A 25620-nucleotide genomic window follows, 5' to 3' on the forward strand; every position below is an offset into this window, starting at 1 on the left:
GTTCTGTCTTAATGCCTAATACCATACCATGTTGTACTCTACTATATCATTTGACCCAGAAGAATCCCAGTTAGACTTAAGAGCAGTGGAAAATTGCAAGATGCCATAATGGTTGTTACTTGGCAGCACCAAGATTGTTGCTTGCAGAAGGATATAATGATGGGTGCATTTTTGAAATTCAATGGTTTTAGTCTTACAGACATCTAAAGGATGTCTGCTTCTCTTTTATCTCCGCCCCAAAACCTTAGTAGTCATTTAATAAGATTTAAAGCCTTTGGCTCTGGCTGTGCTGCTGACTTCACTGAAGGGTTGCCATTGAATCTGTACTATATTCTGTCAAGTCCTGAAATAAATCAAAGCCATGAGTTGAGGAGTAAAGCATCTTTAATTGAGATAATAGCAAACTTGCCTCCCTGGGGGATGTCCAGTGGATTTCACAACTCCAAGACCCATGCAAAAGCTTCTTATGCCTTTAGGAAGAGAGGGAGAGGAGGCAGTAAGAAAGAGTAAGGCCTAGTCAGGAGACCACAGTGGCCCCTGGCAATCTGGGCAAAGAAAGCCACTTCATTCTGGCCTTTTTGTCTTTCATGCCTTGAATCCCAATGGAAGAGGGCAAGGACACCAGAAGCTGAGGTCTAGTTTGAGCTGGGCTCCCCACCAGGCCAACTCCCTGGATGGGGGGACCTAGGGTATGGTTCAGCTCAACCTAATCAAGAGTAGATAGCTTAAGAGTAGATATATAAGGACATTACTGAAATTCTGACATTAGGATCATTTAAGGGAGTGGCAGTCCATATTACATTTGGTATTAACAATTTCTGTCATTATATTAACAATTTTTTGTCAAGTCAATCTCCCCAAAAGAGTAAGCCATGATATGTCAGTGTAGTGTACTTCAGGTACCCTACAAGGTGGTGATATTATTATCTCCTTTCATAAGAATTTTCTATGCTATAATTTGCTATTCACTCACCTACTGAATATGTAATATTACCTATATGTGTATAATATTTTCTTTGTTGATGCTTTTGTATTTATATCAGTCATTTCTAGAGATACCTCATGTAACAACAATGCTGCTAGCTGTGTATACACTGTGGTTGTATAAGACCAACAACAAGAGCATACAGAAGGGCTGCCAGCACAGGTTCTTTGATCTGCTTTTCTAAGGAAAGCAACTTTAAGAGGTAACAACTTCAGTTTAATTAAACATATATATATATATATATATATATATGTATATATATATATATATATATATGTGTGTGTGTGTGTGTGTGTGTGTGTGTGTGTGTGTGTGTATCATTCACTTAGTTCAGGGGAAAAAGATCAGCCCCCTGAAGTTCAGGGCAAATACAAACAGAAATTACAAGCATACATTATAAACAGAGCAAATAACACAAACCAGTCTATCCATAACAATACATAATTACCAGAGAAGCACCAACATCTGGGTTTCAAAGCAAAGGGGGCTACTTCAACAGCTTGCCCACAGTCTTGTCACTCTTTCAATGAGGATACCCCCAAAAGTGAAACATTAACCTTCCAACACATGTACTCTGCTCAGGGCCCTGGTGTCTTGAGGCTCACCATCCAGGGTGTGGGAAACCAGGGTGTGGGAGCGTACACATCATATACAAATCGATGACTTTCAACAGTGCCAGTGCTGAGAAGCATTCCAAGACAAAAGATCCCACTTTACCTGCCCCATTCAAACAAAGGCCAGACTCATCAAAGTCACTTGGTTGGCTTAGCATCCCAAAAGAGAAGAACAGCAAAAAATCCTTCCCTGATTACCATTATACCTCCTCACCCTTTGGGTAAGTAGTGGCACAGTGGGTAGAGTGCTAGGCAAGGAGTCAAGAATATTCATCTTCCTGAGCTCAAATCCAGGCTCAGACACTTACTAGCTGTGTGACCCTGGGCAAGTTGCTTATCCCTGTTTGCCTCAGTTTCCTCATCTGTCAAATGAGCTGGAAAATGAAATGGCGAACCACTCTGGTATCTTTGCCAAGAAAACCCCAAAAGGGATCATGAAGAATCAGATTGAAAAATGACTGAATAACAATACCCTTCACCCACAACCACTAAGCCTTACCATGTTTAAAAAAAAAAAAGATAAGCGTGTGAGCAAAAACAACTAACATAGTGAACACATCTGTTAGAAAATGCAATATTCTGAAGCATAAATCACTACCCCTCCAAGGAAAATGAGGTTGTGATGTTCTGTATGTATATAAAAATATTGACATGTACATGTATAGCATATATATATATATATATGTATATATATATATATATATATATATATTGCCTGAATTCTATATTCTTTTCTGTATATCAGTAAAAGTTCATATATGTAATATTTTTTTCTCATCATGTATTCTTCATCACATCCAAGACTGATATTCCCAAGATCCCTCATTAGGCCAGCTAAAAAAAATCACTGAGTGAAAAGCATTCATTCTTGAATCACAACACTAAGCAGGGACTGGTGAAGAAGAATTTGCAGCAACAACCCTATGGGGGCATATTTCTTTGTTTTAAATTTTTTATTAAAATAAATAAGAAAAAAGAAGGGAAAATGTTTAACTCAGTAGTAATAGATGACATTTGAGCACCTAAATGGGGAAACTCACAAAATAAAATGCTAAGTTTTATTATGATAAACAGATGTTTTTCATGTGCATCTATATAAACACTTAAATCTCAGGTGAACAGTATATAGCTCCACAGATCAAGCAAGATGTTTTGCCTTGCTACCATTAGGTTTTAAGGTTGAGTCTACACAGATAATCTGGATATGGAGGCCAAATTGAAATATTTCCACCTTCTGAAATATCAAATAATCAGGCCTATTTGCAGAATAATTTGCATATGTAACTTCAGTTTTAATAGTGTAGAAGAAGAAGAGATCCATCCTTTTCTAATTCCCTATGCCAGCTAAGGGTATGTTTACCAACCTCTTCTCTATCAGGCCACCAAAAAAGGCACTCTATCTGAGAATCTGTCCAATTTAAGCTCTGCATCTCAGAAAGGCCCATAGAAATTCTCAGGTCCCTGGGGGTAGGGCTGAAGGAGAGGGAGGATGAAAAGGATGGCCACACAAGGTGCCAAACTAAGTGGGGGCAAGGTCAGATGACCCCCACCACACAGGCTGGGCATATTTCCATGATGCCAGGCCAATAGGCAGTTTCCAGGGTGACAGGCCACAGCTGTTCCCTGGCCCCAATTGAAAAACTGCATTTTACCTCACAGGCTTCTAGGCAAATGTCTGATTGCCCCCTGGGGTAGCCAGATATTGAGCGGAGGGGCGATGAGAGGAGTACCAAGTTACAGATCAAAGTGCTAACTCTGTGTTGACTGAAAAAGGGTGCTCTGAACAGCTGTGGGTATATGCCAGAGTGCAGGAGGAAGCTGGGGTTAGAATCTGCTCCCCCATCTATAGATATTCAGTTGAAACCCATTCATTCATTTTTGTGTGTATCTTAGTTGCAAAGAAATCCAAGAAGGCTTATTCAAATGTTAATTGAAAAACCTTTCTCACATTCAGAGACCTTAAAAAAAAAGGGACCATTCTGTGTGCATTCTTCCAGTTCCCAAGCTAACCCCTTCTTGTAAATTGGGTACCTTGGGAAGCTGTATGAATTCTCCCAGGAGGCTGAAGTGTATGGTTACGCTGAAGTGGTAACTTACTAAATGGTGTCCCCACAGCCCAAACTTTGAAGCAGGTGTTGATAATGTGGTTCACATTGACACAGTTTTATCTCTATTCTAAGGACATCTGTTTGAAAAGCTTCCCCCTTCAGTATCCATTTCTGATATCCATTCTGATCCACTGCTAAATAAGGTTTCTAGACAATATTCTACTTGTTATAAATCAACTCAGAATGTAGGTCAACATTAATATTATTGTATAAAAATCAAGGTTTTCGACATAGACAAGTAAATACTAATGTTTCTCTCAGCAGTTGTGTCCAACAATTTCCCTAAGCTTGTGTAGAAATCATCACGGTGTGGACTGACACCCCATGACCAGTTCTTTGCCGGGAGTGTCAGGGTATTGAATTCCTGGGATTCTCAATAGCTTCCTTCTACTTGATGTTAAACTTGCTACCAAGGAGCTAATAAACAAAGAACTGAAGTGCAGAGTTTTCTTTCTTAAAAGGTGGATTTATATGCTGGAATGTATAGTTATTTCTCTTTTGCTTTGGGTTTAACACTCCCAAACTCCATGCCCACTTCAGAAAAAAAAAAATTTACATTCAAGCCCTTAATAACTTAGCCCCACCCCCACTTTCCCACTTTCCTCCCTCATTTAATAGATTAGTAAACTGAGCTCTGGGAAGCTAGACTGTGCAGTAGATAGATCACAGGGGACCTTACTGATCTCAAATCCCCCCTCAGATACTTACTAGCTGTATGACCCTGGGCAAGTCATTTAACTATTTGCCTCTGTTTCCTCATCTGTAAAATGAGATGGAGGAAGAAATGGCAAAGTTCTCTAGTATCTTGTCAAAAAAAAAACCCCAAATGGAGCCATAAAGAGTCAGACATGACTGAAAAATGAGTGAAAAACAAAAATGAGGTCTAGAGAAGTCTTGGATTATGGCTTCTCCAAGTCTACCACAAAATAAATGGATGAAGCTGAATTTGAAGTCAGGTCATAATTACTTCCAATCTTTTGCTTGGCATACAATTTGCAGTTGACTGTAAAGGTCGTTTTAAGGTATGAAGGCATATGAAATATTTCTATTGGGAAGCAAAAGATTCCAACTTCATCCTTTATCAATAGTCACAAATAGTGAAGGCAATGATATTCTGATGTCATGCATTATGTGGATTTATTTCTCATCCAAATGAAACTTAGCTAGTTAAATATTCCTCCTCTTTCCCCTACTAAGTGTCTGAATTTGGAGAGCCTGTTTGCCTAGCTTAACTTGGTTCCTAATGTTTGTTTAAATAATTTTCCTTTCTAACTATGACTTTATTTATTCCACTTGAGTATATTATAAACACACAAACAATAGCATTTCAGTGACGAGTACTCAAATTTATGTTTATGTGTATGCATGAATAAAGTGTGTATCAAATCTCTTCCTTCTTCACTGAGTGTAATTGGTGCCTCCTACAATCTTAAAATGTTACACTACATGCTCTCTTGAGCCCATTGTTTGCCATAGGCTGACCCATATCACTCTCCTATCTTTAAAATCCTTTCTATTTTCTTCTTTCTCCTTTTTTAATCCCCTCATGATCCACACCCCCATATTTTCCCCTAAAGTGTTAAAAGGTTTTCATTTAACTACTTTAATTAACTACTTTAATTCTTTTTTCCAGCTACCTTCTAGATTCTATGAAGATACTAGACTATAACATTTATAAAACACATTAAAGATTACAAATCACTTGTTGTTCAGTTGTGTCCAGATCTTTGGGACCTCATTTGGGGTTTTCTTGACAGAGACACTGCCATTTCCTTCTCTAGCTCATTTTACAGATGAGGAAACTGAGGCAAACAAGTTTAAGTGATTTGCCCAGCATCACACAGCTAGTGTCTGAGGATGGATTTGAACTCAGGAAGATCAGTCTTCAGGGTGGGCACTCTATCCACTGTGCTACCTCATTGTCCACAAATCACTTAATGATTTGGAAAATAATTTGATGCAGTTATTACCTAATCAGGGACAAGTATAAGAGCTTGTTTTGGACACTATAGCTTCATTGATGTAGCCTAAGATCATTCTAGCTTAATTATTATTATTATTATTATTATTTACCATGTTACAATAGTGACTTTGGGAGATTATGATCCCAAACTAAACTAAACCTAAAACTAAAACTAAAACCGCCAGCTCTTTTTTTTTTTTTCAGACCATCGTTTAATCATGTCCCTTCCCCAATCCTGGATATAATAGGTTTATTTGGTGAAAGCAAGTGAAAAATTTCCCCTTTATTTTATTAAATTTCACTTAAACTTTCAGGTTCAGAGTCTCCAACTTTAAAATTGGGGTTACAAAAATAACTTGTGATTTGTACAATTAGGATTATAAAAATAAATTAATTGATTTGTACAATTGGGACAATAAAGCGTTTTCTACAATTAAGATGATAAAAATAATTCAAGTGATTTGTAATCTCAATTTTGAAGTTGGCAAAACTGAACCTAAGAGATTAAGTGAAATTTAATAAAATCAATGGGATATTCTTTACTTGCTTTCACAAAATCAACTTATTACATCCCGGGTCGGGGGAAGGGACAGGATTAGGCAATAGTCTGTGAAAAAGAGCTGGTCATTTTAGTTTTAGTTTAGTTTGGGATCACAGGCCCCAAAGTCACTATTGTGACATGGTTAATTTTTTAAAAAGCTAGAATGATCTTAGGCTACATTAATGAAGATATAGTGTCCAGAACAAGAGGGTGATAGCTCTCCCATATTCTGCCCTAATCAGATAAACAACTGCATCATTGTGTCGTGTTCTGGGCAACACATTTTATTTTTTCATTTATTCATCAACTGTTTATTAATCACAAACTGTATTCAGAACACCATGCAAATCTCTGGGTAAGATACAAAGATAATTAAGAGTTCACAATTTAATTTATTACCATGTAGCTCCAAGAATATTCCCGGATGATTTGAAAATTACTTCTGTATTTTTTGTTACATGTCTTTTCTTATTTCTAGTTTTGTTCATCTGTGTCTTTCTCTATCTTTAAAAAAAACTGAGGCATCACATTTTAAAATGGACCTTGATGAGGTAAAGTGTGTCCACAGGAAACTGACCAGGATGGTGAAGTGATTGTAGACTGTACAATATGAGGATTAATAGAAGGAAATGGTGATGTTTAGCCCAGAGCAGGGAAAACTTAATGGGACATGATAGCTGTCTTCAAGTATTTAAAGAGCTGTCACATGAAAGAGGGGCTAAGCATGCTCTACTTGACTCCAGAGAGAAGAAGGAAGAAGGTTCAAAGATTTGGACTGTATGGAAGGAAAAACTTTCCGAAAATCAGAGCTGTCCAACAGTGGAATCTGCTGCTTCAGGGGGATATGAGTGGCTCTTAGAACTCCTTGAGTGCTTGACACCTTGATCAAATGATGCTTAGGCACCAATGGCCATAGGCAGCTTTCACCAAGTAGACAAATTATATAAAAAAGCACTTTCTAATTCGTCATGTAAAAATAATACTTTTGTTTAAGCCAAATTCAGTTGAGTGGAAGGGAGCTTTTATTACTAAAGTGCTTTAGGGAATCAAATCTTAGGATTGGATAGGACTTCAGAGGTTACTTGGTCTAACTCAAGGGATTTGGGGTCCTTTCTACTCCACTCTACTCTACTACCACCTACTCCTGAATTCCTCACTCTCTTTCACCCCCCCCCCCATACCTAATCAGTTTACCTTTGTAAAATCTTTCCTGTATGTCCCCTTCACTCTCCTGACATTGCCATCACCCTGGTGCAGGGCTTCATCATCTCAAGCCAGGAATGTTACAATAGTCTGTTGGTTCTCCATACCTTATGTCTCTCCCAACTCCAAATCATTGTCCATTAAGTTGTCAAACTGATGTTCCTAACGTACAGATCTGACCACATCATCCCTCTCCAATTTCAATTAAATATGATGGCTCCCTTTGACCTCCAGGATCAAATACAAAGTCCTCTCTTAGACTTTTAAAGCCCTTTATAACCTAGCCCCTGCCTACCCTTCCTCTTCTTACACTTTATTTCCCTCTACATACTCTGTGATCCAGTGACACTGGCCTCTTTGATTTTCCTCACACATGACACTCCCTCTCCCAACCCTGAGTGTTTTCTCTGTCTATTTCCTATGGCTGGAACTCTCTCCCTCCTCATCTCTGCCTCCTGACTTCTCTCACTTCCTTCAGGTTTCAGCTAAAATCTTATACCTTCTGCAAGATGTCCTCCTTAATCTTACTGCCTTCCCTAAGTGACATTATCTCTAATTTATCCTGTAAATAGCTTGCTTGTACATAGTTATTTGCATAGTGTCTCTGCTATTAAACTGTGAGCTTCTTGAGAACAGATATTGCATTTTTTCCCTTTCTTTAAATTCACAGTGCTTAACACAGTGCCTGGCACATAGAAAGGATTCAATAAATACTAATTGGCTGATTGACTCTCAAGAAAGAAGGTGGCTTTTAACTTCCTGCTCTTGCTAGGAAGAAACATACCAGCTTGAAGAGGGAGGGCAGGAGAGAAGCTGGTCTTCTAGGAAAGAACAGAATGAAGGGGACTAGCTGGTGAGAGGACAAAAAAGGTTGAGTAGACTTTTTGACGGAGAACGAGTTGCTGTCTCCACAGAAGCCTAGAACCAGAATCTCTTTTTCCCTGCTCTTTGGCAAGCTTCTGCACCTTAATCTAAATTTCCTTCCCTTGGCACAAAGCCCTAATGGTTTCAAATAGTTACAGTTCTATTCCCTTCTCACTGTAGGTTTTAAAGAAGAGGCTGTTTGTCAGCAGTGTTGTAGAAGGAGTTCTTGTTGGAATGTGGGTTGAACTAGAAGACTTCTGAAGTGTATCTGAGCATCTCTGACTTTGCTAGGGTCATGGAGCTAGTGAATATCAGATGGCTGCATCTGCATTTCCAGTACAAGACGATAGGACACTATACCACAGTGTGATCACAGTGACGTTCAAACTCAATCTTCTGTTCAAATGAGAAAAATGTGCAGCCAGTCTGGTTATCTTTGGGAAAAACAATCATTTCTGTGGTTTATAGAAATCAGTTCTATTACTTTATGATCATAACACATATTTTAGCAACAACTACTGTGTTTTTCTTGAGTGCAGCAAAGAGAATGAGAATATTTTGTCTTCATTTTTGTGTATTTAATACCCTCCTGTATTAGCTCTTGGTGTTTATCTCTGGTTTGGGTTCATATCTACTGACATAATTGCCAGAAAAAAACTAGGTGTAGGTTGTTATCTTGGAGCTAATCACTCCATTTCCCTCTCCAAATCCCCTCTGATCAGCTGACGTGAATTACATAACACAAATCATGGTAGTTTAAAAAGGACAATTCACTTAAAATAGAAATGCAGGATAAATAGCAGAACATTAAACAGCCAACAGCCTCAACATACATTTCCTAATTTAACCCCTGTGCACTGTGCATATTTACCTCTCACACATAAGGTCTCCAGAATAGCTCCCCAATGTTCAAGGTATTCTGTGGGTCTGGATTGCTAGAATCTGTGATGATACCATTGATGAGGGCACAGTCTCTGGGAACCCCCTTGAACCTGGAGTACAGTCTCTGGGAACCCCCTTGAACTCTCTTTGAATCTTCCCCACTTGATCTGGCCTTGGCCTGAGGCTATAACCTTACATTATCATTAGGCCCAAATCTCTACTTAGCCTTGCCCTTTATTGTCTAGCTACTTGCTTGATACTATCAATATCCATGCCATCAGCTACTTCCCACCCTTAATCCCATTCTCTTGGTCCCTGGAGTCTGACTTCATCCAGGTCCCATCAAACTCCTCCTTAGACCCTCCCTAAACCCCTCCTCTAGTCACCCCAGGCCACCCCTCAATCCCTCCCACAATCTTTGTGTATATAATCTCCATTTTGCCTCCATGAAGGTGCTCAGATTCAATCTGGCTCAGTAGATTGAATCTGGCCCTCTTGTGAAAACAGGCGTCACAAAGGGTGGGATTTCTTAAGACAACCCATTATGGTGAATCCCTAACAAACTTTGTCTTTTCCCTTGACTGAGAAGGCTTGAGTCGAATTCTTTCGGCAGGACCCAGAGTGTAGGTATTTTGGGGTCTTGAGCACCCCTAGAAACCTATGGCTCCCTACCTATCATCATTTTTTTAAACCTCTTCACCATTACTACCAGATCTTTTGGATGGGTTCTGAAGTCTTCCATCTCCAAGATGACTCTCTTCTGAAATTGCTCTCAAAAGAATCTATGTCATCTTTGAGCTGAATTATTTCTCCTGATTGAATAGGATCCTGTCAGTCCTTGGACTGAATTTCTTCCTCAAATGTCTCTTCTATTCCTTAGGTACTGGACAATCACTCAGATTTTACTTTTTTGGATTCACCATTGAAGTGGAGGAGTCAGTGCTCCTGAGATTTCTTTGTCACCTTTCCTCTTTTTTACAAATGTTATCTCATTTGACATAATGTCCTCAGCAGGACAATCTGTATCTTCAATTTTCAAAGTTCCTGCTGTGTCAAGCCCTGCAAGCCTTGTTGGAAAGGATCCAGGAACCAGTGGGTGAGGTACAGCTTTGCTTCTTTTCAAGGTCTCAGACTGCCCCTTTCTCGCCAACGCCATTGGTGTTTCCTAGTGCTGCAAATACACTACCATTCTACTAATACCTAAGTATGCCTAGTAAACTTACAAATACCAAAACCAATGCTAAGTATACTTAGTATCTACATGTCTATTCAGTTCATATTTATAAGAAAAAATACCTTGATCTCTTTGACTGCATTCTTTCAATGCTGTTCTTTTTTAAGACTGCTTTAACCTCTGGTCCTAAGCCTCCTATAATGGAGAAGACCTTTCACAGTCACCATCCTTGCTACCATCACCACCATTGCCACCGCCACCAGTACCAGCCTGCCAGCCTCTTCTTTCCTCTATGTCCACCATTTTCAAGAAAACAAAAGCAAGAAAAAAATCGGTATGCCATGTGCCTTTCTTTTCTAGCTAATAATCAAAGTAAATGATGATATAGCATGAGAAAAAAATAATTCCAGTCAGAATTTCTAGCTCATAAATTCCATTACAGATTCATTCCAAAGTTAAACCTAGAATATAAGCTGTAACCTCACTTTATTCTTTTTAGAATCATTTGTTATTTTTCAGAAAAAAATGATCTTATGACCTAGATTTGGTACAATATACCATCTTGTAAGTTAAGAAAGATTACACAAGTCTTGATTAACTCCTGGAAAAGTCAGATGGCATGGGGGAGGTCTAGGGGATATTCATTTAGCCCTCATCTCTTCCAGAAAGACTGACCTTGATTCTCCAACTAGAATTGGAACATTGACTAGGGTGAAATGGTGGTACCCCATCCAAAGGCACTCTGTGGACAAAGTGGCATTAGTTGTCATTCCAAAGAAAACCTCCCTTTATCAAGGGGTAGATCTGCCTAAAAGCCCCCTCCCAACATACCTGCCTTGGTCTCCCCTAGTGGAGTTTGGGTTATGCAGGGTAGCTTCTGTTTTGAATGTAGTGGCTCATAGCCAGGAAGATATCTTAGAACCTCTTAAAGATGTTTTCTGGTGTTGTTGTTGTTGTGCATGTGTGATATCTTCACTTAGAGATTCTTCCCCTTTCTGCCAGATGTATTGCGCCACTTCTTAGTGCCTGGGAGGAGGATCCTTTCACTCTGCATTAACAGAATGATATCTGTAATGGCAACCACACTGGCATACCCAGGATGGCTGCTAGTACAGGTTCTTAAATCTGCTTTACTAAGGGGAGATAGCTGTTTCAGGGGTCAACAATATTTCTTTTTTAATCACATAAAATACAAACACAGGAAATACAGAAAAGAGAAATAAAGACCAACAGACAGGGCTCTATTGCCTGAATCAAAGCTTTATATAAACCACTGAATTGAGAGAACTTTTACCTCTGAGCAGTCGGGGTTGGGGTGGTTCTGAGACTCAGAGTCTCAACCAGGGAATCACAACATCTTTCTCATAAGCAAGCCCCCAAAGCAAAAGCTCACCTCTCACAATATATACTCTTTCAGCTAATAGGCTCAGAGCCAGAAGGCATCACAACCTGACTCATTAACAGAAAGTGTGCAAGCCTTCCTATAAGCAAGCAAGCTTCCCTTAATGGGCTCCACATGAGGCCTATTAATGGGTGGGGAAGATCTTACACCGCCCTCCCCCCCCCCACATTGACATTACAACATCATATACAGTTTTCCTGAGTAAACAATCCATCCATCCATGGTCCATGGTCCACAGGCACCAAACCCTTAATCACAGCCCTCTATAGCAGCTTCTCCAACTTTAACACAGGTCAGAAACCTCCTCTCCCACAAAGGTATTATAATAAACACTCTCTGCATTACCAAATCAGATATTCAGCATTTGTACATATCCAAATACTAAAGCCCCAGGGCACAGTATGTTCAATATGTGTGTGTGTATGTGTATCTGTATATACATATCTATATATCTCTGTGTGTATCCATCTATCTAATCATAAGTAGTTTCCCTGGACCTCTTCAAAAATTGCTCAGATTTCTATGCCTTGGTCCATTGATCATATTGGTGGCATGTTTCATCTAGGGTACTTCAAAAGGTACTTGGAAAGGGTAATTTATTTGGTCCCTCAGAAGGACCATAGGTTTCTAATCTGAGTCCCTTATTTTAGAGCTCATAGGTTGATAGGCTACTCTCCATCCCTAAGGAGTGTTGCAGCCTCTGTATTCCTTAGTCACCCTTTGAAGGTAGACAGACTTCAAACTGTCTAGATAATTTCCAGTCTTCTCCATCATTAGGAGACTTACTAATTATTTTCCAAACTGTACCACATTAACAGTTGTTTCTTGGGGAATGTTAGAATGTATCAATTTCAAGAAGTATATTTAAGTATAATTTCATATATACTACATATGATTATATTATAATATTAATATAATGTATAAAATATATGTAATACAGAGCACACTGGTCCCCACTGCCTAAAGGCCTGGTAAGTTAGATTTGAACATTTCACCCCAACCCCAACATTCTCCAATATAATTAAGGGGGATTAGGATGTCTAGTCTCTCTGTTATTGGCTCCAGTTCTCACTATGGTATTCCCTCACGTGTATGGGGTGCCTCCTTGCACCCCGGTTCCATTTAGCGACTGACAGATTAGCTTTTGCACAGATATTTCCTTCAAACAGTATAATCACAAACATACAAACTTCCTCCCCTGCCCTGTACTACCTCAGTCTCTGGGGAGGGAAAGGCATTAAATTCATAGTTTAGCTCAGTTCCTATAGAGCACAGATCCAGTCCCTGTCCCAAACCACCTCAGGCTCAAGCCCCGGGCACCTTGGCTTCTCACTGCCTCCCTGCTGGGCTGCATTCCTGGCTCTAAAGAGTCCTGTGGGGAGCAGGAGAAAAAAAGAGAGGGAGTGGGGAAAGAAACATCCTTCCTCTCTGGATGAACTGTGGTTTCCACCCTCAGAACAGCAGATAAGGGTGGCCAAAAGAGATGAGCAAAAGAACTACCTTCTCCCCAGTTTTAAAGACACAAGTAGCCAATCAAAGAAGGCTAACCCTACCTAGAGCTTCAACCTTAGCACCACCAGAGGCTGCAACACTCCTTAGGGACGGAGAGTAGCCTATCAACCTATGAGCTCTAAAATAAGGGACTCAGAGTACTCCGTGTTATTGGGAACTGAGCGTGTCCAGTCAAGCCTGGTTACATATATAAATATAACATATACATAAGTATACATTCGATGATTAGCCCCTAGAGGGTAGGAACTGCCCATCTTTTGCCTCTTTTTGTATTTCCAGTAATTGCTACAGTGCCTAGCACCTAGTAGGCACTTAATAAATGCCTGACTGGTCAACATAACACAGTTATTATATCCCCACCTTTCTGTTCCTTGAACCCATACTTGACATTCCCCCACCTTCTCCCACCCACCAATGCTCCCAGTACCATAGAAAGCCTGGATAATGCCAAACTCAGCACAGTGAAAAGGTATATCCATATTTAGAATTCCTCAGTGCTGGCCAAATCCCATGAAATATTAGCAAGCTTCTAACACCTGCACAGACATGGTAGCTACTAAACCCAGGACTCAGTCACAGTGTATCCCCACAGTTCAATAATATTTTTTTTGAAAAATCACTCAATGTACTTCATATAGTCTAATACTTAATTTATGGAAGTTTTTCTGACCTGAGAGGAAAAAAATATGGAAAAGGAAGGAAACAACCATTTATTAAAAGCCTACTGTGATCCAGGCACTGTACTAAGTAGTTCACAAATATTTCATTTGATCTTCTTAATAACCCTGAGAGCCAGATACTATTATTATCCCCATTTTACAGTTGAGGAGACTGAGGTACACAGAGGCTAAGTGACTTACCCAGGTTCATACAGCTAGTAAGCGTTTGAGGTCAGAATTGAACTCAAATCTTTCTGATCATAAGCCCAGAGCTCTATCCAATTCATCACATAGCAGCCTCTAACACTGTTGTTCAGTGACAGTCTGATTTCTTTTTTCTGTCCAATGAATCCTTGTACTATTGTGGCATCCAAGACAGGAATCCTCGATTGCCATCCACAGTATAGTATCTGAAATACCCTCCTGCTGTCATGCATGGGACCCCCCGAAAAACTACTCCAGATTCAAGCTACCTTTGGGTCTGCATCTACTCAAAATCATAGCTCGGATTCACTTTTTCTCTAGTTAACCAGAAAAATTAATTAGTCCAAAGTAGAGGAATTTAATGAAGTAATATGGCAAAAATTATGATGTTACAATCTCTTTATAAACCTGGAACACACTCTCCCACAAAAACACAAACCGTTAGTGGAGAGAGTAACCATGTTTATGTAGGGACCATACGTGAAGAGAGTACATATAGGGAACACACATACATAGATAACATACATAGAAGGACCTAATGCCTCGGAAAATACATGACTATTGATGTTTTCTGGCGATATGCTGCTCTCACTGGCTTTGCTCCCTTCTGGTATGGGGCCTCCATTTGTTTCATGGTTACTGCTGCACTCATAGACCATATGAACATTTCTCCACAGATTGCAAGATGACTTTCAGGTTTGTTGGTCTCTGCTGCGAACTTTTCATCTGGTCTCGTGGTGGCTGCTGGCTAGTATCTATTATTGGCTAGTAACTGCTGAGTAGATGTCTCTACTGCCGGGCATTGTTCCTTGTTACTAATGTGTTTTGGGCTCACCTCTTCAGGGCCACCTACTGGCCATCTCAGCTACAGTCTATCATAGCAGATTGCCCACAACCTCTCCCCAATAACGACAGGCTTCCAGTTCTTTAGTCACCACACCCAGTTAATGAAAGTCAGGTAGAGTTTGTCCAGGTTAGGTTAAAATTTCATCTATGAAGAACAAGGTAACAGCTAGCTATCAAACTTAGGGTTAGATACTCCCAAGATCCTCTCTGGCTTGGTATATAAATGAAATTTATCCATTAGGAAAGGTAATTTCAGGAGGTAAGGCCTTAGAAGTAATCTAGTTGGGGCAGCCAGGTGGCATAGTGAGTAGACCACCAGCCCTGGAGTCAGGAGGACCTAAGTTCAAATTTGGCCTCAGACACTTGACACACTTACTAGCTGTATGTCCTTGGACAAGTCACTTAACTCCAATTGCCTTGTTTCCCCCCCTCAAAAAAAAAAAAGAAGTAATCCAAACAATAAACTGGGAGAGTTGGAGTGACTAGATTACACAGTTGGAATTTTGTGCCAACTATCTATTTTATTGAAAAAGATAGGTATTTCACTAGTTAGATGGGTAATAATAACAGTGTATCTGACATTTATACAGTGCCTTAAAATTTGCAAAGTACTTTATATTCATTATCTTATTTGATACTAAAAATAATCTGTGAGGAGGTATTGTATACATTATTATACCGATTTTACAGTTGAGAAAACTGAGTCTCAGGAAAGTTAAATGTTTTACCAAAATTATCCAGTTAGCCAGTGCCAGACATGAAATTTAAGACTGACCTTCTTGATTCCAAGTCTAGCATTAAGCGACACAGTGGGTAAGAGCACTGGACTTGGAGTCAGGAAATCTGGATTCAAGTCCTGCCTCATATACTTCCAACTGTGTTTGACTTTTTCTTCATCAAATTTATTTTTTAATAGCAGATTTAGGTTCCTCTTGTTTTTTTCTTTTGTTTTCTGGAAAGAGTAAATGATTGTACCACATTGAAGATGACTGGACACCTAACTGACCCACATCCTCCAGTGGGATGTTAAGATGGCCTTTCCACAACAATGGCTATTTTATAAAACTAATTTCATTAGTGTGGGAATTTCTTTCATCGGTTCAGATGATAATTCCTCTGTACTGTCAGGTTTTTGTGAGCTACTGTGGCCAAAAATGAAATCACCTGAAGGCTACCCTTCTGGTGATTAGTCTCTACCAACAATGAGTAATGAGTATAGAATAGAATTTTAATTTTAGATCAGTACCAAGAGGAAAAATGCACCCTTCTGGTTTGTCAATTTTAGTTGGTCTCAACTTTTCAGCAGCACGAATGATAATGGAAATAGAGGAACACATAATTTTTGCAGGCATAAAGAGTTCTTCACCATTCCCAGCATGCAACACCCTGAGTAGACACTTATTTTGAGGTAGGGATGGTTAGAGCTGGAAGAACACCCTTCACTTCTGGTCCCTCCATTCATCCATGTACCTCTGAATTGTCTAGTAGGATTGGTGTGAAACCAATAGTCATGGAGCCAAAGGTGGCCACTTCTCCTCCATTTCTGAGACATTAAGAAATAGTATTATAAATTTGGAACCCAAAGGAACCTTAGAAGTCATTTAGTTTAACACTCCTCCCCTCACCCCTTGTTACAGTTGAGAAAACAGACTTGCAGAGAAGGTAAGTACTCCTTTCCCTGCTTTTCTTCTTTTTTTTTCTTAAAAGGCAATTAGGGGTAAGTGACTTGGCCAGGGTCCCACAGCCAGTAAGTGTCTGAGATGAGATTTGAACTCAGGTCCTCCTGACTCCAGGGCCGGTGCAAGTGAAGAGGACCCTTTCTACTTCACTGTAGCTTTAAGGCTTGAACAGAAGACTGGATTTTTAGATTATCCAGGTGAAAACAGGATATGGAATACCACTTAACAAGAAGGAATTTTCATTTACATAATATGGCACATGTTCTTTTCCATCTGAGCAAGGGCATCAAACATTTAGACGACAGAAACTCCAGCAAATATTTATGTGGCAGGATATGGAAAGCATGCATTGCTATTACCTATGCCAACTACATTTACAAGATAAATAGATTTCCCTCTCTAGATCTTTAATTGCCTTCAATTTAAAAGTTATAAAATTGAAGACACATTGATGACTAATAGGAAAATATGAACACAATCAAAACAGGCAGTAGTAAAGTTATTTTTTTTTTTTTGCAGATGGAGGCACACTTTATGCTCAGCTTTTTCCCCCTTTTTTGTCTCTTTTGTTTTTGTTTTTGGGGTTTTTTTGGATTCTGTTTCTTCTTTCTCATGATTCATTCCATTGGTCATAATTCTTCTTCACAACTTGACTAGTGTGTAAATGAGTTCAATGCAAAGTTATACGTAGAAGATATATCGGATTCCATGCCATCTTGGGGAGGGAGGGAGGAGGGGGGAAGAAAATCTGGAACTCATAATTATGTAGAACCAAGTATTGTAAACTAAAAATCAAAACAAAATTTTTAAAGTTATTTTTTCTTAAGGGGAATTTCACAACAAGAACTTTGTACATGTACTACTACTACCACTCAAAAAAAATATTCCTGCAATACACTGGGTATAAGAACATGTACAAGAAAGAGCAAAATTGCCGCAGCCATTTCTTCACTGTTGTAGTGCAGATAAAGATATCTGACATCCCTAGGTTTGATGAAAATAACTCAATTTGGTTTTTTGAACAAAATAAGCAAGCACCACTACCACTGCATAGAGACTTGAGACAAATGTTTTAGGTTCCCACCTACCCCAACATACACACACAATTAGAACTTGTCTTCTAGACACTAATACTAAGAGGTTGGTGCTGGGGTGGGGGGGGCGGTGAGGATGAAGGTACTAGATGTTAGGTAATAATCACATCATAGTAAAGTCATTTTGGCCCAACAGAACTTATAAATGAAGTGCCTTGTATATGTATTATCGTACCTTAAAAATGGTGGCTCTGAAGTTCCCTGATAAAGCTCAACTTATGAATATATATATGTATGCTATAGGAAGCCTATGTGCTATGTTGGTACCATTAATAAGTGATAGATATGAGCTAAGTAATTAACATGAGGCTCTTCCTGAAGAGGGAGGAGTTGGATCCTGTCTTCCAAAGAACAGAGGTAGCATGATGTGGGAGAAAGAATCGGTCAGACAACGGATATTTGTTAAGCACCTACTATGCACTAGGCTGGGCTAAGCATTTGGGGGAAAATGAATGGGGGAAAAACCCCAAAACCAAAGCTCAGTATCTTCCCTCAAGGATTTCATAGTCTAGTAAGAGAGACAACATGCAAATACTTATGTAACAAATCAACTATATACAGGATAAATTAGAGATAATCTCAGAGGGAAGTCACTAAGATTAAGGAGGAGTGATAGGGAACATTTTCTTGCAAAAGGTAGAATTTTAACTGAGACTTAAAGGAAATGAAAGGAGTCAGGAGGCAGCTATAAGGAGGGAGAAAATGGCAGGCATGGTGGACAACTAGTGAAAATGAAGCTGAGAGATCAAGTGTCTTGTTCAAGGAAGTACAATGAGGCCAACGTCACTGGACCACATAGTGTATAGAGGCATGAAAATATTGGAAAGATTGGAAGAGATCTGATTAGAAGGGGCTTTAAAATGCAAACAGAAGGTTTTATATTTGATCATGAAGGCAATAGGGAGGCACCAGAGTGGCTCCATAAGAAGAGATGTAGTGTCGATGGATGGATCAAGGCAGTGGGTTTTTTTTTTTTAAGGCTGGGGAGGCATGGGTGTGTTTGTAGATATTAGGGAAACAGCTAGTGGATAAGGAGATACTGAAGATTAGTGAGGGAGTGATAGAAGGGACAGTTTACTGGAAAATGGAATCATTGGTGTATATAGAAAGGTTTATTTTAATAAGGAGAAGGACCTCCTCTTTATGTGAGAGAGGAGTAGAGGAGATAGTGAGAGAAAACATTTGAGTGATGTGAGATGAAAAGGAGGAGAGAAGAGAGACCTGTCAGGGAATGACCTCAATTTTTTCATTAAAAGCATGAGGAAAGGTTCTCACCTGAGAGTGGGAGAGGGAGCTATGGAAGGTCTGAGGAGGGATAAAAAGGTTTAGAGAAGCAGCTGCGGTGAATGGGATGGTAAACTGATGAGAAAAGTGTAACAGGATTGTTTGGCCACAATAAGGCCCAGATTTTGTCACTCGAGTTGAGATTATGTAATACGAATTTGTAGTGAATCCAGTTTTGTAATTTTCTTCAGCTTTTTTCTGCAGAGCATGAATAGGAGCAAAGGCATCAGGTGGTTAGAGTCACCCAAGGCTGAGGTTTCATAGGACAAGATTTTTAATAGGATAAAAGAGAGAGAGATTTGATAGAAGAGAACAGTGTAGCATTGAACTGGTTCCCCAAGGGGTCAAGATGGTGAAAGAAAAAGAATATTGCCTGTGTAGGGGTGATGACCTGGGAAAGAACTGTGAGGGGTCCAGGAATTAGAGGTAGTAAAAAGGAAAAACATGGTTTGGAGTTGCAAGGCTGAAGGAGAGGGGGGGTGACAACAGTTGTATCAGTTGAAGGAATTTCAGGTTCATGACCATGGAAGTGGAATATTTGTGGATAATGCAAGACCAAAGGTATGACTATCTCTGTGAGTAACTGTGATGTTGCAGAAGAGTAGGTCATGGGAAATGAATAAATTGATGAATTGGGAGATGAGTGTGTTTGTGGGAATATCTATATATCTTTCAAGATCCCCTGGTGCGAGGGAAGTAGTTGAGGAGGAAAAAAAAAGACTGTTGGCTAGGCACTAATCTCTTTTAGGCAGGAAAGATGATCCTGGAGCTCTGTAGACAGCAACCACCAGAATCCTAATTAGGGATAAATAGGGACTGGATGAATATTGAAGGAGGAGAGCATTCAACTTGGAGTCACAGGACACAAATTCAAATACTAGCTCTGACGCTTGCTACTTTTTTGTGACTTTTGGCAAGATGCCTACCTCCCCCATGCTACTTTTCCTCCTCCGTAAAATGAAAGCCTTAACGTAAATGGTCTCTTAGGTCCTTTTCACCTCTAGCTATATCATGCTATAGTATTTGAGTAAGGATATAGTAAGCATCAGAGGAAGAAGAAAGAAGTAATGGTAGTTCTATGATTTTGTCTTACCTCTAGCAAAAGGCCCAAGCAGAAGAAGAATAGAGAAATACACTTTAGAGAAAAGTATAGGACTAGGGATATGTTTATTAGTGAAGAACATTGAAAACTACCTTGAGATACTTGGGATTTTATGTTATCTAAAACAGGGAGCTGCCATTGATGTTATAACAAGGGAAAAAATATGATTTCAAAATAGTTGAAAATGGTTGACCAGGAAGCCTGATTTTAATTTCAGGGGACAGGCAATATTTAGGAGGTTTTTGTAGGCTTGTAGGCATGGTTTGGTAAATGACTAGATAACAGAATAATTTGAATTTCTACAGTACTTTAAGGCTTACAACACACCTTCCTCACCGCAACACTGCAAGATGGGCAAACTGAGGTGCAGACAGAAGAAATAATTTCCATGGTATTATATAACTAATATACAACATTTATGCAACTTGAATGCCACTTCTCTGACTTTCATTTTTTCCCATGCTACACCAGACCAAGCTACTCAAAATCATTTCAACTGCCTCAGGCAGTCCTGATTTGGATAAAACAACTCTCTAATTGACCAATGTTTAATTTTTATCAGTAGCTGTGCTGTATAACCAGTCACACATCCACAAGACATAGAAACAACATATGTGATATTATTTTAATGACATCACAGTAAGTGACTATGGTTATTCCTGATTACATGTTTTACCTATTTTAGAATAGCATCTACAAAGAGAACCAAGCAAAATATTTAATTTAATGAGTAAGAAGAAGAATAGAGTAGTGAATAGAGTCCTGAACTTAGAGTCAGGATGACCTGGGTCCAAGTTCTATATCTGAAATTTACTAGCTGTGTGACCTTGGTCAGGTTGTTCATGTTTCTGGGCCTCAATGTCTTTATCTGTAAAATGAAGAGGCTGAGCCAGCTGATCTTTAAGGTGCCGTGCAGCTCTAAGTCTATGCTTCTTTGATCCTCTCTAAACTTCAGTTGCCTTCTCTGTAAAAGAGTTATATCCATGCAACCTAGCTCTCAGAATATCTTAGCTCAAATGATGTTATGTATATGAAGCACTTTGCATATTTTAAAGTATTATATGTCATGGTTATTATTATTAATACCAAGTATATTTTAATTATAACAGTTAAAACCTAATATTGTTATGAAAATTTTATTTTTTCTGCCCAAATAACAATGTCTTTGGTCCCCAAGATTTGTCACTTTATTCATATTCATTCAATAATAGTTTGCTGTATGACATCTTTGCAGGAAAAAAATAATATAGAAGCTGCTAATATTTTCAGCCTTTTTGTTCTTTTACAATGATTTAATAAAAAATATGCTTTGTAAGCTGAAAATATTTAATTATTTCCCACAGTGACTTCTTCTTTTCTTTCTTATTTTTAATCTGTGTGTTCTAACAATGCAATTCTGCAGTTGGTTCACTAATAGGGCATGCATTCCAAGGACCAGTGAATCTGGTGTAGAGTCCATGGAAATATCTCCTAAATTACTCTTGGAAAAGCCACAATTGTTCTTGGACATTGTTTCACTTCTTAGAAGCCATGACCTACATAGAGATACAACAGGCAAGTTTTTTTTTGGTATATAAAAGGCTCATCATTGGCCATGATGAACTCAGACGCAGTATTTATAAAACTATTTAGTGCTTACATTGCATCTTTCCTCCAAGGAGTTTAGAATATGTTTAATTATGATTTTCTTTATTTTACAGTGGCTTGGTATACACATTAAAAAGAAATGAAGATGTAATTAAAACGGTCTCATAACTAGCCTCTCACCCACCCACACAAAGGGAATAATAGTTTAAGCTATTCAGTAGAAGTGAATGATGGTTTTCTTCATTTTACTACTGTAGTTGCTAAGGGAAGAAAGGGCCACAAAAATAATGTTGTGAACTAGTAAAAAGTGGGAGTTCAAGGATGAATTAAAGGTAAAATTATAATTACTTTGGGTTTTCCTAATAAGGGCTTATAACAGTATAAGGTTAAAACTCGACCTTTTCATAATCTTTTATGATTCTTCTTACCATTACAAGGCATTTAAATAGTTATTTTATTATCAACTAAAACTAGATGCCTAACTGTACTGTATGTGAGAAAGAATGTTTGACTTGTATTCACAAGAGACCTTGGTTCAGATCTTATCTCCACCACTTAGTTGCTGTATGACCATGGACAGTTATTTACCCTCTCTAAATTTCAGCTTCATCATCTAGGAAATAGGGAAAGTAATACTTGCCATATTTCTGTACCTTACAAATACATCATATAAAATAATATGCAAACAAGTCAACAGATAATACTATTCAATAACAAGTCAAGAAACATTTATTGTTTCTATTGTGTGCAAGGCATTGTGCTAGAAACTCTAAATGAAGACTTTTTTTTTTAAAGTTCCTGGTTGAAGAAGCTTAGATTCTACTATAGGAGCTAACATGTACACAGTAAAACACAGTCATTTGGGTAGGGAGATAATACAGAAAAGACTTCATGCAGGATATGATATTATTATTTGTCCTTCATTAAAGAGGACAATGATATCATGGGATGATGTCTTGACTCATGTGTGATTTGGATTTAAATGAGGCAGTTACACAAAGTCATCAGTCTCTCTCTCATCGAAGTCCAGTGCCAAGACAAAAGTCAAGACAACTGGCAATGGCCCAAGATACAGTAGATCATCTTGGCATTTTTGATGTCTAACCAAGCTTTAAGTGCTCCACAGCTCCTACTTCAGCCACCTTCATGGCCATTAGAACAAATTGTTCTCATTCACCCATTCCAAGGGAAGTCTTCACAAGCTTGGGGTAGACAACCCCCTAATTCACCAACAGGTTTGAGGCCCATCGGTTGCCCTCAACCTGGTTTAGCCCATCTGCTAAGATAGTTTGCTACAGTGTGGTGGCTGCACATGCTATAGCTTCTTGGAGCTGCAGGTGAGAGTATGATATTATAGCTGATCCTTGAAGGAAGAAAATGATTCTAAAAAGTAAAATTAAAGAACAAGTGCATTATGGACATGAAATAGGTACTTATGAAAAGACACTAAGTTACAGAATGGAATGCAAACTTTGAGAAAGATATAAGAGTCCAGTTTGGCTGGGATTTAAGAGTGTGAAAGGGAACTGTATGAAATAAATTTGAGAAAGTAGATTGAGGCCTGACTGTGGAGAGAGTTAAAAGCCAAAGTGAAGAGTTTGCATTTTATCCTACAGGCAACAGAGAGCTATTGAATATTTCTAAATAAGACAGAAACATAATTAGATTTCTATCTTAACATTAATTTGGCAGTTGTGAAAAGAATGATTTAGAGATGGTAGTGACTAGAAGACAGGGAGACCAATACAGGATTAGGGCCTGAACTAAGATATAGTCCCTGTGAGTAGAGAAAATGAAATGTATGGAAGACATGTTATGGAAGTTGAATCAATAAAACTTGGGATGTGGTTGGATATTAGGGATGAAAGAGAGAGAAGAGTAAAGGGTAACTCTGATAATTGCCAGCCTAGATAACTAGAAAGTTGCTGGTACCTCCAACAGAAATATTAACATTCAATCTATTTCAACATTTCAGGTATTCATGATGTCAGCAACATGGATTTTCTACCTATCAATACAGAGCACAACCCTTCTAGTATGGCTAAAAAATTAATTACCCTGTAGACAACCTGGTAATGAGCCTCTCCAGGCTTTAATGACAGACATGCAAATTGTTCCTTGATGCACAGTCATAATCTTTCCAACTTGGTAAGATCTGCTAGAATTGAAACTCTGCTGGCAGAGCCTTTGAGAATATAGTCTCACTACCACAGCAGAGCGAGGAACCAGTAGACATTAAAGAGAAAGAAAAAATAAGTTAATTTACCTAGTTAAAATAAATAAATACTCTGAACAAAGCTTCTTCCAGGAAACTTGAGGCAGAATTTTATCCTTATATCTCCTTGGAACTGAAGAAACAACCCCATCCCTAACAAAAATAATAAATAGCAAAGAGGATGATATTGTAGGAAATGCCCCACCAAGTGGCTTGGGATAACTTCTTTGAAACACTGAGATTCTTGTTATTCATATCAATAAAGCAAGGAGAGTAGTATCTCTAGAAAGCCAGTTTAAAATGAGTAGAATTGTAGGCAAAGAACCTTATTTTGTCATAGAATCATAAGAGTTTCATATCTGGAAGAAACCTCAGAGATACCTGATCCAACACCAGGAATATAAAACTTTGGAAAAGGAAATATTCTATCATCTTGGTACCTAGTGAACCACCATTGACCTATACTGCTACACTTACAAAGTCAGGTGTGGGACTCCATCACCCTGAGAAGGTCTAGTGTCAAAGTGCTAGACATGGACAGGTGACTGATCTTCCCAAGAAGCTAGCATCATTAGATTATTTTTGGAATATAAAGTGACTGGAGGAATGTCTATGCCTAGTTGTTCACCATCACCATGCTGCTTCAAGAAGAGTAGTTCCTTCTGCCAGAGGGTCCTAGCATTTCATCCTTCCATGTTATAGTCTGAGCAGGTAGCATCAATGGTGAGACTAAGACTAGAAAAAAGGCTGTTCAGTGGGGATGCACCTTCAGACATTGTCACCCCAGTAAGTACTTTGATGCCACACTCATACCTTTGGTTTGGTGCGGGAACAATATTAGTAATAATTTAATGTTATGACTAATGAAAGATCTTTATGAAATAATACAAAGTGAAAAAACAGAACTAAAAGAGAGGAGTGCATGCCAGTCATAATCAATTAGTAAACATTTATTAAGCATCTGCTGTATGCCAGACACTGTGTTAAGCACAGGGGATACAGAAAGAGGCAAAAGACAGTCCCTGCTATCAAGGAGCTTACAATCAAATGAATCATAATCATGAAAGAAAATGAATGGGAATGAATGGACCAAAGAAATTTTGGGGAGGCACAGAAGGGACTGAAAAGGTAATATTTTATGCAATGAAATTAACTAATTGAAATATATGTAAATTGTTACTAAGCAAATTTTATTATTTCCATTGATATTTGATGCTGTTTCCAATGAAATATTAAATCTTAAAAGTAAAAGAGAGATCACATGATTTGACTTTTCATTACCATTGCACCCATCACTTCCTATCCTCAATCAATGTACCAGCAAATGTTTTTCAAGTGTTTACTATCTGCCAGGCATTGGGTACACATAGAAAAATCAAAAATAGTCTCTGATTTCAAGGAAATTATATTCTAATGGGAGAGGCAATATGAGTATAAATAGATATATACAAGATACATACAGAATAGATTGGGGGTATCTTTAGAGGGGAAGGTAGTAGCAGCTATAGGAACATAGATACATAACTCTTTATTCAGGGATTATAAGATTCATAGAATCATTAGTAATTATATAGTAATCAGAATTAGAATGGAAAGGGCATATAGAGGCCAGAGAGTCCACTCCCATCCTTCATCTTACAGGTGAGGAAAAAGGCAAAGAAAAATAATTTCTGTTGACTCGCATTATTTTTCTGCTCCTTTT

Source organism: Trichosurus vulpecula, chromosome 1, assembly GCF_011100635.1.
Source record: "Trichosurus vulpecula isolate mTriVul1 chromosome 1, mTriVul1.pri, whole genome shotgun sequence".
Taxonomy (NCBI): domain Eukaryota; kingdom Metazoa; phylum Chordata; class Mammalia; order Diprotodontia; family Phalangeridae; genus Trichosurus; species Trichosurus vulpecula.